This window comes from Phyllobates terribilis, unplaced genomic scaffold (assembly GCF_046119375.1).
Source record: "Phyllobates terribilis strain yellow unplaced genomic scaffold, ASM4611937v1 Scaffold_4__5_contigs__length_816908805, whole genome shotgun sequence".
Taxonomy (NCBI): domain Eukaryota; kingdom Metazoa; phylum Chordata; class Amphibia; order Anura; family Dendrobatidae; genus Phyllobates; species Phyllobates terribilis.
In genome coordinates this window covers 675065485-675083529 of record NW_027362764.1, presented here as the reverse complement: position 1 = coordinate 675083529, position 18045 = coordinate 675065485, and the positions used below count along the sequence as shown (strand labels likewise).

Below are 18045 nucleotides of genomic sequence, written 5' to 3'. Positions count from 1 at the left end.
TCCACATTACCTGATCCCTGCCTCAAACGTCTTAATTCAGACTCAGCAGATGAGACACGATCAGGATCATCGTACAACAAACCCAAAGCAGAAAAAAAACTATCCACTGATCTAAAGCACGGATCACTAGGTTGGAGAGAGAAGGCCCATCCCTGAAGATCTTTGCGCAAAAGTGACATTATGATCCCTATGCGCTGTGATTCATCACCAGAGGATCCGGGTCTCAAGCGAAAATATAATAGACAAGCATTTTTAAAAGAAAAAAAATCTTGTTGTTTGCCAAAAAATAGATCAGGCAGACGTACCTTAGGTTCCACAAAATGCGCTCCAGAACAGCTACTCACGTGTTGTTGGAGCTTGGTCACCTCCTGAGAGAGTCCCTGCAAGCGTTGAGCCAAATCTTGCACCGAGACCATGATGGAAAACTGGAGGTCTTTTCTTAGAGAAATTTTTTTTTTTTTTTTTTTTTTTATGGCTGGAATTACTGTTATGATCTGCTACAGAGACTAAGGAAAGAAAGGAGATCTATCCCTACAATAGAACTAAACTAGATCCCTACGACGTAACGGGGAACCTGATCCTGCGATCAGACCCGCTAAAGTCCTCGGCTAGTCTGAACGCAGACCTATAGATGTGAGGGAGGGATCCCTACAAGATCTAGGGACTGGGAAAAGTTGGACGCCTCCTAGCAGAAATAGTAGCAGTCAAAGACAAACACACAACAAAAAGGCATAGGGGTCAGAAGACCTAGCAAAACTAACAGAGAACGGCAACAGAGCAACAAGCTAGCTCAACAGTAGTAAATACAAATGAAGTCCAGCAAAGCCAGGAGGGCAGAGCCGGATTAAATTGGCAAAATGGTCATGTGACCAGCAAACTAAAAAAAAACTAACAGGAGAGTTGTAACACGCTTGGTGGCGAGCAATCTGGCCGTGACGGGGCGGGCTCCGAAGGGTCCATGCAAAGGCTGTGCCGTCCATACAGGTGTGGTTTGTTTAGCAGTGATTCACCCGCCGCATCAGGTGTCTTCAAAAATGTCTCGGCGCAGGGTCTCCTGCAGGCTAAACCCTTCATCGCGGTAATGTGACAGAAAGAGCAAGCTGGACCCGTAACTTGGGGGCTGAGTGAGACGTCCAGAGGTGAATGAAGGAAGAGGGTGAGATGGTTGCCAGTGACTTTGAGCTGCTCTTCAGGGGGGAGGGTCGTGTTGCCTGCTAAGGTCTTCTGCTTGGGGATACCGGTGATTGCCTCCAGCCACGCGGGAGACGCTGGTCCTGGTGAAAAGGAGCCTAGTATTAAAAGTAAATAAGCAACAATGCTGGAGGCTCACGGTGATCAGAAGGATGCTGGTATTTTGCAGAGATGAAATAGCGCAAGAGAGAAAGCAAATGAAAAAAAGAAAAGAGAATGAATGTGTGCACTTGTGAAAGGGAATGGAAAAAAGGCATAGAAGAGAGTGCCCCCTGCTGGTGGAAGGAAAGAAAAAGCAAAAGCCTAGAGCACCTGGTATTCCCAGGCAGTCTCCCATCCAAGTACTAACCAGGCCCAACCCTGCTTGGCTTCCAAGATTAGACAAGGTCGGGCGTGTACAGAGTGGTTTGGCCGTAGGCACAGACAAGCCTCTCACTTGCTGCTTTTCTACTTTGAAGGCGTAGACAAGCCTCTCACTTGCTGCTTTTCTACTTTGAAGGCACAGACAAGCCTCTCACTTGCTGCTTTTCTACTTTGAAGTCTGGCTGCCGGCTGCCCTTTCCAGTGCTCAGCAAGACCAGGTCTTTTTGTGCTTTCCCTTCTCTTCAATTTTTTTGCTGGCTTCCTTAAAAGGTCTTGTAGACAGAAGGCCCCACTCAGAGCCGCTGAGCTCACTGATCGGCTGCAGCGCTGTCGACGGAACGTCAGCTTCACAGCCAATGCCACAGGCCGGGAGCAGAGGCGAGATTAACCGATAGACCTGGGTAGGGTAAGTAGAGCGCGGTTAGTTGCTTTCTAATAGCCTGCAGCCGGGGATTAACTTTTAATGAAAGGGAACAATCCCTTTGACTGTCTGCAGTGTGCCACACCTAGGAAGCGCACTCTCACACACAAACCAGCATGCACACGTGCTCGCACGTGACAACACCCCCTATCTGCCCCTACAACCTCTACCTCACCATGCGTCAGACTCTCCTGCCTGTTTTATGATTTCAGGGCCCTAGCAGGAATCACCCCCCCCTCCCCAATTCCTTCCGCACCTTCCTTGCCTTCCTTGCAGTGAGGTTAGCTCTTTGGCAGCCGTCTGGCTTGGTTACACAAGCTTCTTTGCAGAGAAACATGTTACTTCTGCTGGCCCTCGCTAGGCGGCCGGCATCCAAAACCTTCCCTGGGCACCTGCTGAAAGCCTGGCCCCTTCACGGCCCCGAGTGCTTTTAACGCCATCATTTCCACACGGCGAGCTGTGGAGTCAATAAGCACTCCTAGCCGTGGCAAGGAGCTCGGTGTCAGGCCTGCGTGAAGGCGGCGGGCTAGCGTACTTAGCTGCCAACTGGCTCAGAGGCCTTGGGGCTTCCATCATCTAAGTTACTTAAGGTCGGTGTCCGGCAAGGCGCCGTTCCATGCTAGCCGAGCTGGGCAGTAGGGCAAAACGTCATCAAAATGGTCTACAGCACCCGGTGTTCCCAGGAGGTCTCCCATTCAAGTACTGTCCGAGCCCAGCCCTGATTTGCTTCCGAGATCAGACGAGATCGGGCATATCCAAGGTGGTATGGCCAGTAGACGCTGCTCGATCCATCGCCCGGCCAGCCTTTCTCAGGATCGCTTGGTGGCGAGCAATCTGGCCGTGACGGGGCGGGCTCCGAAGGGTCCATGCAAAGCCTGTGCCGTCCATACAGGTGTGGTTTGTTTAGCAGTGATTCACCCGCCGCATCAGGTGTCTTCAAAAATGGCTTGGGACAGGGTCTCCTGCAGGCTAAACCCTTCATCGCGGTAATGTGACATAAAGAGCAAGCTGGACAAGTAACTTGGGGGCAGAGCGAGACGTCCAGGGGTGAATGAAGGAAGAGGGTGAGATGGTTGCCAGTGACTTTGAGCTGCTCTTCAGGGGGGAGGGTCGTGTTGCCTGCAAAGGTCTTCTGCTTGGGGTTACCGGTGGTTGCCTTCAGCCACCCAGGAGATGCTAGTCCTGGTGAAAAGGAGCCTATTATTAAAAGTAAATAAGCAACAATGCTGGAGGCCCAAGGTGATCAGAAGGATGCTGGTATTTTGCAGAGATGAAATAGCGCAAGAGAGAAAGCAAATGAAAAAAAGAAAAGAGAATGAATGTGTGCACTTGTGAAAGGGAATGGAAAAAAGGCATAGAAGACAGTGCCCCCTGCTGGTGGAAGGAAGGAAAAAGCAAAAGCCTACAGCACCTGGCATTCCCAGGCGGTCTCTGTTAAATGGTTAATTATGGAAATTCATTTGCAATGTTAATCGATAATCATTTTTCTGAGTTCTATGCCTCAGCCATCGTGTCTAGTTGACATGCGCTATTTGTGTGTGTATTTTTGGTTCACTACCATATGTAGAACAGGTGTCCATACGACTGGCTATAAAAGCCCATGGTACAGAAAGGGGGGGCTCTCTTGCTCTGCCCACCCCACAAGACACAGAATCTTCATGCTGAGGAGCAGATGACATGTAGGCCTGGACACATGCTGGACAAAGACATGATTTACCAGCCAGGATCCAAGGAAAGATGGGTGAATCTCAACAATTAAGCTAATTATGGACAAATGGACAATTACTTTATAACTAATTATTGTATGTACCTGCTGCAATCTGATTCTTTTTAATGGACAATCCAAGAATAAATAGATACATTTTTTTATAAGAATATCGTGATATTGATACTTTGAGAAGTCCTCAGTAGAAAAAAATAATACAGGAAGAGTATTATTTTACAATGGTGAGCCAGCCAGTCCTGTTTTTTTGTTTTTTAAATTAAGTAAGTGAATTTCTTCCGTGAACAAGGGGGGAGTCCTGACGAGCTGAACAGCTGTTGTTCACGTGTCAGTAAATTCACTAGTTTGTCACGAGAAGCAGAAAGGACCTACAGACTGAGGAAAGACAGGAAGCAGAGGTACTAACAAGGAACAGAATCACACAGGAAAAGAATCAGACAAACTGAAGACAGGACGTGCTGATAAAGAGAAGCCAAGGAATCTTAAGGTAAGCAAAATATGGATATAATTTCTTCTTTTGCTAAACAAAGTAATATTAATTTCAAAGTTAATGTAGGAGATGACATAGAAGTTTTGTGGCTCAGTTTATACAAAGAATGTGAATTGCAGAATTTACAGTTAACTTCTAAATTGGTAAATAGAGACAAACAGAAATTGAGAAATATTCTACATTTGGTAGATTTTTTTCATAGTCTTGTGTTAGAGATTTCTTAGCAGGAAAATAGTGTAGAAGTGTCAGACGGTGATACTGATTCTGACTGTAATGTGGAAAATGAAAAAGAAGTAAGACACGTGTCTGTAACTGAAGGTGACCTTGGGTCTGACCAAGAGACGGACATACAGAAACCTGACATGGGAGGAGACATGACTGACATACGAGAAACCGACATACTAGGTGATGTGGGAGGAGACGTGAGTGACGTAGGAGGAACGGACGTACAAGAGCCACTAAAAATATCAGAGAATTCTGGAATTACCCAGGCTCAACTCCAAATTAAAATGAGGAAAAATTTGCTGAAATTATACAAAATCATGCCAAAATATGATGTCAAAATCCATGCCTGTAGAAATTCAGAGACATTTGAGAGCTTCTCTGATAAGTTTGATTTATCCAATGAGGAGAGGAATAAATTATTTAAAATATGGATTCCTGTGACATTGTCCAGACGTTTACATTTAATGCCCTGTGAAAATGACTCTCCTAATGGATGGGAAAATGATTCGGACAGATTAAGATATTTGATTTATTGTGTCACAAAGGATTTTCCCAACATAGAAGAGCTGCAGAAACTATGGATTGGTAGGAAGGAATGTACATATACATTCATGTCCATATTTGAACGGTTGTACAAAGCTCTCATCAAAAATGGAAAAGTACAACATATGATAACAACTTTTGTACAAAAATTCAAATTCCTAAATTCAGTTTCCCAAGTTATGGCATCACAAAAAAATTCATTATTTGAATGTGCGCAGATGCTGGATTTTGTTAGAAAACATGAGAATCGTGAAAAGAAAATAAATCAAGCTAAATTTATAAAACCAGGAAAGGTAAAATCTTACCAAAAGCCAATATCAAACTCTCCTAGACTGAGTCATCCCCATAGTGAACTCTATCAAATACGCAGAAGATTTCATATATGTTATAAGTAGTGTTGAGCATTCCGATACTGTAATATGACGTCACAGAGAGACACTGAGGAGCGAAAGCATGCCTGCGCTTCTCAGTGTCTGCGGGATGACAGGCTGGATGGCAGCGTTCTGCTGCGGTCCAGCCTGTCATCTCGATGTAGCAGAGCTGAAGCTGTCGTGGGAACCATGGAAAGGTAAGGATGAGGTTGCTTTATTATTTTACTTTTATTGCAGGAGATCGTTGGCTTCAGCTGGAATGGGCGTGATGGTAAATATGGTTTAATTTAGAACAATAAAGAATTGTGTCTTTATTTCAATTAAAGGACTTTATTCTGGGTGTTTGTGTTTTCTTTTAACTTTGACTATGGGGTTAGTAATGGGGGTGTCTTATAGACGCCTCTCCATTACTAACCTGGGCTTGATGTCAGCTGGCATTATAAGCTGACATCAACCCCAACCCTATTACCCCCTGCCACCGCACCAGGGCAGCGTGGAAGAGCGAGGCTAAGTGCCAGAATTGGCGCATCCTATGAATGCGCCATTTCTGGGGCGGCTGACGGCTGGTGTTTCTAGCCTGGGAGGGGGCCAATATTCATGGCACCCTTCCTGGGCTATTAATATCAGCCCCCAGCTGTCTGCCTAGCCTGTGCTAGCTATTAAATTAGGGGGGACCCCACGTTATTTTTTTTGGGGGGTTCCCCCATTTTAATAGCTAGTAAAGGCTAGGTATTCAGCTGGGGGCTGATATTAGTAGCCTGGGAAGCTCCGTGGGTATTACCCCCTTCCCAGGCTTCAAACATTTGCCCCAGCTGTCTGCTTAACCTCCGCTAGAGCCTAAAATTAAGGGGATCCCCACGCCAATTTTTTTTTAAATAAATCCTTTATTTTAACACTAAATGACAAGTACAGTAATCAACACTGTCACTGTACTTCATATATATGTGACTGACATGTTTCTATCTATCTAATCTATGTGTGATTCTCTATTCTTTCTATTCTAAATTGTCGGGTACAGATGCTGAATTGCCGGCCGGCTTTCTTAAAGAGATGGTGCATGAAAACACTATTATTTTTTTAAATAAATCCTTTACACTAAATGACAAGTACAGTAAGCAACACTGTCACTGTACTTCTTATATATGTGGCTGACATGTTTCTATCTATCTAATCTATGTGTGAAGCTCTATTCTGTCTGTTATAAATTGTCGGGTACCGCTGCTGAATTGCCGGCCGGCTTTTTTAAAGAGACGGTGCACGAAAACACTAATATTTTTTTTAAAAAATCCTTTACACTAAATGACAAGTACAGTAAGCAACACTGTCACTGTACTTCATATATATGTGACTGACATGTTTCTATCTATCTAATCTATGTGTGAAGCTCTATTCTTTCTGTTGTAAATTGTCGGGTACCGGTGTATGCCGCTGCTGAATTGCCGGCTTTTCATGTCATTCTACATTATTCTTAGTTGTTTTACTTCATGTAGAATTAACCTACAAGGAAAGAAAGGGTTTATTTTCATTCCGATATTTGTGTCCCATTGACTTGCATTGGTTTCCGGTATCGGAATCGGCGATATCCGATACTTTTTGGGTATCGGCCCGATCCAATCCAATATGATATTTCCTGATATCGGAAGGTATCGCTCAACACTAGTTATAAGCCATATCAGCCAGTGCAAAGATCCATCTCTCCACAGAATGAGTTAATTCTCAGTCAGAACTGTGATTCTCTAAAAAGGAAAATGGCTGAAACTGATGGACAGAGACAGGTGAGACGACCAACTCACAGTGACGTCATGGAATGTGGACAGAAGAACAGGCAGTTCTCTGAGGTTTTGAAGGATAGAAAAATGTCTTTCCTAAATTGGGCGTTCCTGGAGATATTTGAGAGAGACAGAAGATTTGGTTTAGGGAGTGGCTAAGGAAAAACTGTAATTATAATGTTGTATCAAAATGTAATACAATGTCTCAATATTTATTTATAATCTTATACAGTAAAATTGTAGTTACATAGTTTCTAATAGTTCATATATATATATATATATATATATATATATACATATATATATATATATATATACACTTGTCTAAGTAGAGATTGTGTATAATTGTATTTATATATACGTTTATAAAATATATATATATATATTAATTAATAAATTAGAACTTCATATATATAAATTTAAGTAGCAATATTTTGAATTACATTAGAACCAACCAATATATGTATAAGATATTTAAATAATTCTGTTTCTGTATGAATTTGATATTTAATTTTATTTTCTTATATTTCCTTAGAGTTTTCATTCCAAAGCAGGATTTGATCAAAGAACTCTAAAATGGATTTATTTCTTTATTCACACAGGAAGTGAAAAATTTGCATGATTTTATGTGTATAACATTTTAAAATAATAACAATATATCTAGTTGAACTATAATATATATGTAATATTTATTAATTCTTTTGTGTTTTTAATATTTTCTGTGCATGAAGTGTTCGTGCAAATTAAAGTAGCTTTACAGCATGACGTGTGACAGCTGTGGCCTTTGAACTTTGAGGTAATAGTTTAGGATCCCATTCATTCCATTTTCAACTGATGTAACTTAAGACCGGGCAGCCAGTGAAAAAAGAATCTAAGACAAGAGTTTTTTCAAGTGTCTGAAATTCCAGTGACTTACTCTCATATTATATAATATGTACTTGGGGAATATTCAAAGAAATAGAATCATAGAATCATAGAATGGTAGAGTTGGAAGGGACCTCCTGGGTCATCTGGTCCAACCCCCTGCTCAAAGCAGGATTCACTAGATCATCTCAGACAGATGTCTGTCCAGCCTCTGTTTGAAGACGTCCATTGAAGGGGAACTCACCACCTCTCGTGGCAGCCTGTTCCACTCATTAATCACCCTAACTGTCAAAAAGTTTTTTCTAATATCTAATCTGTGTCTCCTCCCATTTAGTTTCATCCCATTGCTTCTAGTCTTTCCTTGTGCAAACGAGAATAAAGATGATCCTTCTACAATGTGACAGCCCTTGACATATTTGTAGACAGCTATTAAGTCTCCTCTCAGTCTTCTTTTTTGCAAGCTAAACATTCCCAAATCCTGCAACCGTTCCTCATAGGACATGGTTTGCAGACCAGTCACCATTCTGGTCGCTCTTCTCTGAACTTGCTCCAGTTTGTCTATGTCTTTTTTAAAATGTGGTGCCCAAAACTGTACACAGTATTCCAGATGAGGTCTGACCAAAGAGGAGTAAAGACCGATAATGACTTCACGTGATCTAGACTGTATGCTTCTGTTAATACATCCCAGAATTGTATTTGCCTATTTTGCTGCTGCATCACACTGTTGACTCATGTTCAGTCTATGATCTATTAGTATACCTAAGTCTTTTTCACATGTACTGTTGCTTAGCTCTATTCCTCCCATTCTGTATATGCTTTTTTCATTTTTTATTGCCCAGATGTAGTACTTTGCATTTTTCCCTGTTAAAAACCATTCTGTTGGTTGCTGCCCACTGCTCCAGTTTATTTAGGTCTTTTTGAATCCTCTCTCTCTCTTCTCTAGTATTAGCTATCCCTCCTAGCTTTGTGTCATCAGCAAATTTAATCAGTTTACCCTCAATTCCTTCCTCTAAATCATTGATAAAGATGTTGAACAATACAGGTCCCAGGACGGAGCCCTGTGGTACCCCACTTGAGACATTCATCCAGCTGGATGTGAAGCCATTTACAACCACCCTTTGAGTCCGATCACTAAGCCAGTTATGAATCCACCTAACAGTTGCCTGGTCCATTGCATACTTGGTCATTTTTTCAATAAGGATGGTGTGAGATACTTTGTCAAATGCTTTGCTGAAGTCAAGATATACTATATCTACAGCATTTCCCTGATCCACCCAGTCAGTGATTCTGTCATAGAAGGAAATTAAGTTAGTCTGACATGACTTGTTAGTTACAAACCCATGCTGACTCTGGTTAATCACTTCATTCTTATCCATGTACTTACATACATGTTGTTTAATAATTTGTTCAAAGATCTTTCCTGGTATAGAAGTCAGACTCACCGGCCTATAGTTCCCTGGGTCCACCTTCTTCCCCTTTTTGAAGATAGGAACAACATTTGCTCCTCTCCAGTCTTCTGGGACTTCTCCTGTTCTCCAAGAATTTTCAAAGATTATGGAGAGTGGTTCTAAAATTTCTTCTACGATCTCCTTCAGTACTCTGGGGTGTAATTCATCTGGACCTGGAGACTTGAACTCATTTATGTTAGCTAAATATTCCCTCACAATCTTTCTGTTTACAGATAACTTGGATTCCTCTATTCCTTTAAAAGGACAGTGGAGATCAGTTGATGTTACATTTTCTTTCTGAGAGAAAACAGATGCAAAATAAGAATTAAAACGTTCGGCCTTCTCAACATCCTCTCTTACCATTTCTCCATTTTCATCCTGTAAAAATCCTATAGCATCTTTGACTTTTCTTTTACTTTTGACATACCCCCAAAATCCTTTTTTATTGCTTTTGACATCTCTTGCAAGCCTTAATTCATTGTCAGCTTTAGCTAACCTGATACGTGCCCTACTGGATCTGCAGACTGCATTATAATCTTCTTTAGATATGGCTCCCTCTTTCCATTTAATAAACATTTCTTTCTTTCTTTTTAGCATGTGTTTAAGTTCTGTGTTCATCCATCCTGGTTTCCTTAAATGCTTCCCATTCTTCCTACTTTTCGGGATTGTTAACGATTGTGCTTTGAGAATCTCATTTTTAAAAATTTCCCATCCTTCCTTGACATTTTTGTCCTTAAGGACATCCAGCCATTGGATCCCTCCTATTCTCTTTCTGAGTCTCTTAAAATCTGCCTTTCTAAAATCTAACCTTGAAGTTTGAGTCTTCACATGTCTTCCTCCTCTAGTTATCCAAAATTTTATAATAGCATGATCGCTCCCTCCTAGGGTCCCAGCCACCTTTACCTCCTCAACCATTTCCTCCCTGTTTATAAGGATTAGATCCAAAGTAGCAGATCCACTTGTTTTCTCCCCTACCTTTTGGAAGATAAAGTTGTCAGCAAGAGAGGATAAGAATTTGCTTGACCTGTTAGTTTTACTTGACAGAGATTCCCAACAAATGTCTGGATAGTTGAAATCTCCCATGACCACTACGTCATATTTTTTGGAGAACTTGGTCATTTGATACATAAAGAGTTCATCCATATCTTCAGCTTGCCCAGGTGGCCTGTAGTAAATGCCTACAATGGTGTCCTTTCCGTTGTTCTCTCCTTGTATTCTTACCCAAACAGTTTCCACAGAACTCCCAGTCTCTGAAGCTTCAATCTCTGTGCAGATATACGCTTTTCTAACATACAATGCAACACCTCCTCCTCGTTTATCAAGTCTGTTTCTTGCAAATAAGTTGTATCCTTTTAGCTTTTTATTCCAATCATGTGTATCGTCCCACCAAGTTTCAGTGATTCCAATGACATCATATTCCTTTTCCTGCGTTAGTAGTTCCAATTCTCCTTGTTTGTTGCCCATGCTTTGTGCATTTGTATAAAAACATTTTAGTTTGTGATTGGTTTCTCTTCCTCCCATATTTTTATTATTTAAATTGTTTTGTCTTTGTTCTTCCTTTCCACTTCCAGTAGCAGAGATATCAATAGTATTTGTCAGCTGTATGGCTTTTTCTGGCCTTTTGCTTCCCTTCCCACATTGTTCTAGTTTAAAGCTCTTCTGATGAGTGTAGCAAGGCGACTTCCAAATACATGTTTTCCAGTCTTCGTAAGGTGCACCCCATCTCTAGCAAGTAGTCCATCGTATAGGTAATTCATTCCGTGATCCAGAAATCCAAATCCTTGTTGACGGCACCATCGACGTAGCCAGTTGTTCACCTGTAGAATGTTATTCCACCTCACTGTTCCATGGCCATCCACTGGGAGGATGGATGAGAAGACCACCTGCACTCCCAATTCTTTCACTTTCTTGCCTAAGTCTTCAAAGTCACTGCAGATGGTTTCCAGGTCCTTTCTTGCGGTGTCATTTGTCCCCACATGTAGTAGCAGGAATGGGTAGTGATCTGTAGGTCTGAAGAATCTTGATATCCTGTCAGACACATCTTTAATTTTTGCTCCTGGAAGACAGCACATTTCTCTTGAGGTTATGTCTGGTCTGCAGATAGCGGCCTCTGGTCCTCTTAACAGGGAATCCCCCATGACCACCACTCTCCGTTTTTTCTTCACAACATTCTTCTTTTTCCATCCAGGAGGATTCTGAGGGCTTACAAGGTTATTCATTGCTGGCAAAGTCTTATTTTGCTGTATTTCTTCATGGTTCTCCTGCGTGAGAGCCTGGTACTGGTTCCTGAGCAGTATGGGTGCTGACTGCCTCTCGATCCTCCTGCTTCTGTGGGTCACATGCTTCCATTCCTCTGTTTCGTCAGGTGCAGTTCGAATTTCTTCTCTTTCTGAATCATGAAGAGATAATTCTGCTCTGTCTAAGAACTCTTCACCTTCCTTAATGATTTTCATGGTAGTTAACCTCTCTTCTAGATTTCGCAACTTTTCCTTCAACAGGGACACAAGCTTGCATTTCTGGCATGTGAAGTTTGGCTTTTCCACTGGCAAGTCTGTGAACATGTAGCAGGATATGGAGCTCACCAAATGGCTCCTGGACTCTTCCATGTTCTTATTGTTAATGTTCTGAAAACAGTGAAAAAAGCTTAAAAAAAAAGCGTCAAAATGCGCGCGCCACTAGGCGCGCGGTTTACCGATGTCCTCTTTTCAGCTCTAACAGCCAAAATCTAGCGTTCTTTGAGCTCGCGGAGACTCTTCACTTACCCAAAAATGCAGCGGGAATATGCAAATTATCTCCTCAGGACTCCTCTCCTGGTTTACCGATGTCCTCTTTTCAGCTCCAACAGCCAAAATCCAGTGTTCTTTGAACTCGCGGAGACTCTTCACTTACCCCAAAATGCAGTGGGAATATGCAAATTATCTCCTCAGGACTCCTCCCCTGGTTTACCGATGTCCTCTTTTCAGCTCCAACAGCCAAAATCCAGTGTTCTTTGAGCTCGCGGAAACTCTTCACTTACCCCAAAATGCAGTGGGAATATGCAAATTATCTCCTCAGGACTCCTCCCCTGGTTTACCGATGTCCTCTTTTCAGCTCCAACAGCCAAAATCCAGTGTTCTTTGAGCTCGCGGAGACTTTTCACTTACCCCAAAATGCAGTGGGAATATGCAAATTATCTCCTCAGGACTCCTCCCCTGGTTTACCGATGTCCTCTTTTCAGCTCCAACAGCTAAAATCCAGTGTTCTTTGAGCTCGCAGAAACTATTCACTTACCCCAAAATGCAGTGGGAATATGCAAATTATCTCCTCAGGACTCCTCCCCTGGTTTACCGATGTCCTCTTTTCAGCTCCAACAGCCAAAATCCAGTGTTCTTTGAGCTCGCGGAGACTCTTCACTTACCCCAAAATGCAGTGGAAATATGCAAATTATCTCCTCAGGACTCCTCCCCTGGTTTACCGTTGTCCTCTTTTCAGCTCCAACAGCCAAAATCCAGTGTTCTTTGCGCTCGCGGAGACTCTTCACTTACCCCAAAATGCAGTGGGAATATGCAAATTATCTCCTCAGGACTCCTCCCCTGGTTTACCGATGTCCTCTTTTCAGCTCCAACAGCCAAAATCCAGTGTTCTTTGAGCTCGCGGTGAATCTTCACTTACCCCAAAATGCAGTGGGAATATGCAAATTATCTCCTCAGGACTCCTACCCTGGTTTACCAATATCCTCTTTTCAGCTCCAACAGCCAAAATCCAGTATATAAATATAAAGATATTCAATTGATATGGCAATGCGCATTAATAAATTGGGATACAACAATTTTGGGTTAAATATATATATATATATATATATCTAAAACTTCATATGTGGAATGTTTGAGTTGAACAGATCTGTGAATATCAGAGTGAAGGTGACAGATGAGTAAATCAGCAGCTGCTAAGTGTGATTGATGTGACAGAGGCCTCGTATGTTTGTATGTTTGAAAAAAAAATGTTTCTTTATTTGAAGGTACAAAAATATATTTAATTCTGAGGAAATTATAATACATAATTAGGTATTACAGTGAGTACAAGTAGTATTCAACCTCCTGCAGATTTAGGTGGTTGACACATGCGGAATTAACTTGGCGTTGTGACATTTGTACTGTAGATCAGCCTGGAAGTGGGAAATGCACTGCAGCAACTTTTTTTTGTTTTTTTGTTTTTTTAAAACGTTAAAAGTTAATTCAGAGTGTCATTTATTATTCAATCCCTCAAACCACAAGAATTCTGTTTGGTCCCCCTAAAGTATTAAGAAGTAGTTCAGGCACCAAGAATAATGAGCTTCACATGTGTGGATTAAAGATCTCTTTTGCCAGCCTTTTCTGACTATTTAAGATCCTCCCCAAACTTGTGAACAGCACTCAGACATGGTCAACATGGGAAAGACAAAAGAGCATTCCAAGGCCATCAGAGACAAGATCGTGGAGGGTCACAAGGCTGGCAAGGGGTACAAAACCCTTTCCAAGGAGTTGGGCCTACCTGTCTCCACTGTTGGGAGCATCATCCGTAAGTGGAAGGCTTATGGAACTACTGTTAGCCTTCCACGGCCTGGACAGCCTTTGAAGTTGTCCTCCCGTGCCGAGGCCAGGCTTGTCCGAAGAGTCAAGGCTAACCCAAGGACAACAAGGAAGGAGCTCCGGGAAGATCTCATGGCAGTGGGGACATTGGTTTCAGTCAATACCATAAGTAACGTACGCCACCGCAATGGTCTCGGTTCCAGACGAGCCCGTAAGGTACCTTTACTTTCAAAGCGTCATGTCAAGGCTCGTCTACAGTTTGCTCATGATCACTTGGAGGACTCTGAGACAGACTGGTTTAAGGTTCTATGGTCTGATGAGACCAAGATCGAGATCTTTGGTGCCAACCACACACGTGACGTTTGGAGACTGGATGGCACTGCATACGACCCCAAGAATACCATCCCTACAGTCAAGCATGGTGGTGGCAGCATCATGCTGTGGGGCTGTTTCTCTGCCAAGGGGCCTGGCCATCTGGTCTGCATCCATGGGAAGATGGATAGCACGGCCTACCTGGAGATTTTGGCCAAGAACCTCCGCTCCTCCATCAAGGATCTTAAGATGGATTGTAATTTCATCTTCCAACAAGACAACGACCCAAAGCACACAGCCAAGAAAACCAAGGCCTGGTTCAATAGGGAAAAAGTCAAGGTGTTGGAGTGGCCTAGTCAGTCTCCTGACCTTAACCCAATTGAAAACTTGTGGAAGGAGCTCAAGAATAAAGTCCACATGAGACACCCAAAGAACCTAGATAACTTGGAGAAGATCTGCATGGAGGAGTGGGCCAAGATAACTCCACAGACCTGTGCCGGCCTGATCAGGTCTTATAAAAGACGATTATTAGCTGTAATTGCAAACAAGGGTTATTCCACAAAATATTAAACATAGGTGTTGAATAATAATTGACCCACACTTTTATGTTTAAAATTTAATAAAATTCAACTGAGCAACATAACTTTTTGGTTTGTAAGATTTATGCTTCTGTTCATAAAACCTACTCTCGTTTGCAGTTTGAAGGCTCTAACTTATTTGCATCTTATCAAACCAGCTAAATCTGCAGGGGGTTGAATACTACTTGTAGGCACTGTATCTACATATATATATTTCTATATTTCTTTAATAATTATTATTTCTTGATTTAACTAATAGTGGATAAGGGCAACCACACATCAAAATGGTTTACAAAGCAAATTTATATTTAGAATAATTTTCCACATGATAATATTCTTGAATAACTATAATATTATTTTTAATGGTTACCTAAATAGGTACACACCTCTCTTTAGTCAAATCTATGCTACTCATCGATATGAAATTTATGCACAATATTTCTAGAAGAATAATTATTTTTAATTTGGTTCTGATATATACATAAATTTTATAAAATAATATTTTTGGTATTAAGGGGGAAAATGTGTTTTTGATCCTGATTACATAATCACTTTTGATCAATACTTATTTTCCACACATTTTAATAAAGAAGAAATAATAATAAGGTACTATGGTATAATTAAGAAGGGTATTACATGCAAAGTTGCAAAATTTAATATTTTTTGGTGGTACAAGGTTATGACAAATATGAAATCATCCAGATAATGGAGATATAAGGGTATTTTTTATGGAGAATATAATTACTCTGCATTTGTCATTAAAATTTAAAGGCCTTATTTTTATTTTTATTCTTATTTTTACACTTAATTTTATTTTTCATTTTTAAAATTTTATTCTTACTTTATACTTCTTATTTTTCTATTTTTTCATTTTTTAATTCTCATTTGATTTTATTTGAGTTCAATATCTCAATTGAGAAAACACATTAATATTTAATAAAGTAATGTCTAATACAAGACTATTGCTTCATTAAATATATATTGCTAAGGAAAAAAATGTTTACATTTTCTGAGTAAACACAACAATTCATTCATTCATTTATTCATTCATTCATTCATTCATACATTCATATATTTATTCATTTTGGTTCAGGAGTATACATTCTTTGATATTATTGGTTTAATAAAGATCTAAAAACTTGTTTTTTCAAAATACACTGACACCTATGGGTTGGAAAAGGTAATTACACCTATGACATAAAAATGTTCTATCATATGGAGAACTTGATTGATAATGAATTATTATCTATTATTGTTTATTATTCCAAACATAATTTATTTTAATATTTTGATAATAATTAGATGGATATTACTGATTGCTATGGTACGCTGTGATATTATAGTTTAGGAAAAACTGCCAGATTTGGTATCAGATTAGGGAATGAAGACTTCAATCAAGACATCGCAATTATGAATTCTATCTTAATAAAGACTTTTAATTTTTATAAATCAAAAAGATTCTCAAAAGTTACAAGAAGAAGCAACTGATATCCGGACGTCTCAGAAGGTAACAGGTGTGAATGCTGAGTTTTATAATAGACTGTGTCCATTACATACAATACAATTCACACCACTGATCACCAGGATGGCAGAGGACGATGATCCTATATGTACTGTGTTGTGTTTAAGCTTCATCACGTTCCAGTGGTTTCTTATCACCTGCAACGCTTCAATGAAAGCTGGTGAACAGGTAATACCTGGCATATGTGTCCTGTATATAAAGGACTGAGTACTGGTTATGGTGCTATATAAAGCAGGAAAGTGTCAAGTTAACCCTTGCTTTACTGACCAAAGACGTCACATCTGTTCGAAAAGTGACACGAGACCAGTGTGGACACACGGAAGATTCCAAAGACGATCCAACGTAAGTCCAGGTGACACTGCACATATATTAAAGCTACATTTCATCCATGGACTTTGTTTTCTTATCAACTGACACACATGATCTTTCTAATAAAGAGAACAGTTTATGGACTGAACAATAATGAACACAATTATGGACTGTACAATATCTACATGCTGTAATTTATTTCAAAGGAGTTTTCATCTAAAGACTGTGTTATAAAAGAACGAAGAAGAAGACGAGACGACGACCCGATGACATCAGATGATGACGATTGAACCCGCGATTGCTTCAATTTAGATATAGGGATGTATAATTATACATATTAAATGAATATTAGTCACGGCTTACCATAAAATGAATTCACATCATAATATAACAATAATCCGATATTGATACTATTATTACTATTATTATTATTATGGAAATTTAATGATATTGCCAAGGAAGAAGGAAAGAAAAAATGATTGATGAATGTATCTTCTTTTGAGAAATTTCAGTTAAAGTCCTTTTATTCTCAAAAAAGGGGAAATGTTAAATGGTTAATTATGGAAATTCATTTGGAATGTTAATCGATAATCATTTTTCTGAGTTCTATGCCTCAGCCATCGTGTCTAGTTGACATGCGCTATTTGTGTGTGTATTTTTGGTTCACTACCATATGTAGAACAGGTGTCCATACGACTGGCTATAAAAGCCCATGGTATAGAAAGGGGGGGCTCTCTTGCTGTGCCCACCCCACAAGACATAGAATCTTCATGCTGAGAAGCAGATGACATGTAGGCCTGGACACATGCTGGACAAAGACATGATTTACCAGCCAGGATCCAAGGAAAGATGGGTGAATCTCAACAATTAAGCTAATTATGGACAAATGGACAATTACTTTATAACTAATTATTGTATGTACCTGCTGCAATCTGATTCTTTTTAATGGACAATCCAAGAATAAATAGATACATTTTTTTTATAAGAATATCGTGATATTGATACTTTGAGAAGTCCTCAGTAGAAAAAAATAATACAGGAAGAGTATTATTTTACAGTCTCCCAACCAAGTACTAACCAGGCCCAACCCTGCTTAGCTTCCAAGATCTGATGAGATCAGGTGTGTTCAGGGTGGTGTGGCCGTAGGCAAAGACAAACCTCTCACTTGCTGCTTTTCTACTTTGACGTCTGGCTGCCGGCTGCCCTTTCCAGTGCTCAGCAAGACCAGGTCCTTTTGTGCTTTCCCTTCTCTTCAATTTTTTTGCTGGCTTCCTTAAAAGGTCTTGTAGACACAACGCCCCACTCAGAGCCGCTGAGCTCACTGATCGGCTGCAGCGCTGTTGACGGAACGTCAGCTTCACGGCCAATG

At 40.6% G+C, this 18045-nt stretch overlaps 2 pseudogenes; both read right to left on the bottom strand.

The window, feature by feature from the left end:
* Nucleotides 1-1491: 1491 nt before the first annotated feature.
* Nucleotides 1492-1610, bottom strand: LOC141269493 (5S ribosomal RNA; annotated as a pseudogene).
* A 1023-nt stretch (nucleotides 1611-2633) lies between these two features.
* On the bottom strand, nucleotides 2634-2753 carry LOC141267790 (5S ribosomal RNA; annotated as a pseudogene).
* Nucleotides 2754-18045: the final 15292 nt, after the last annotated feature.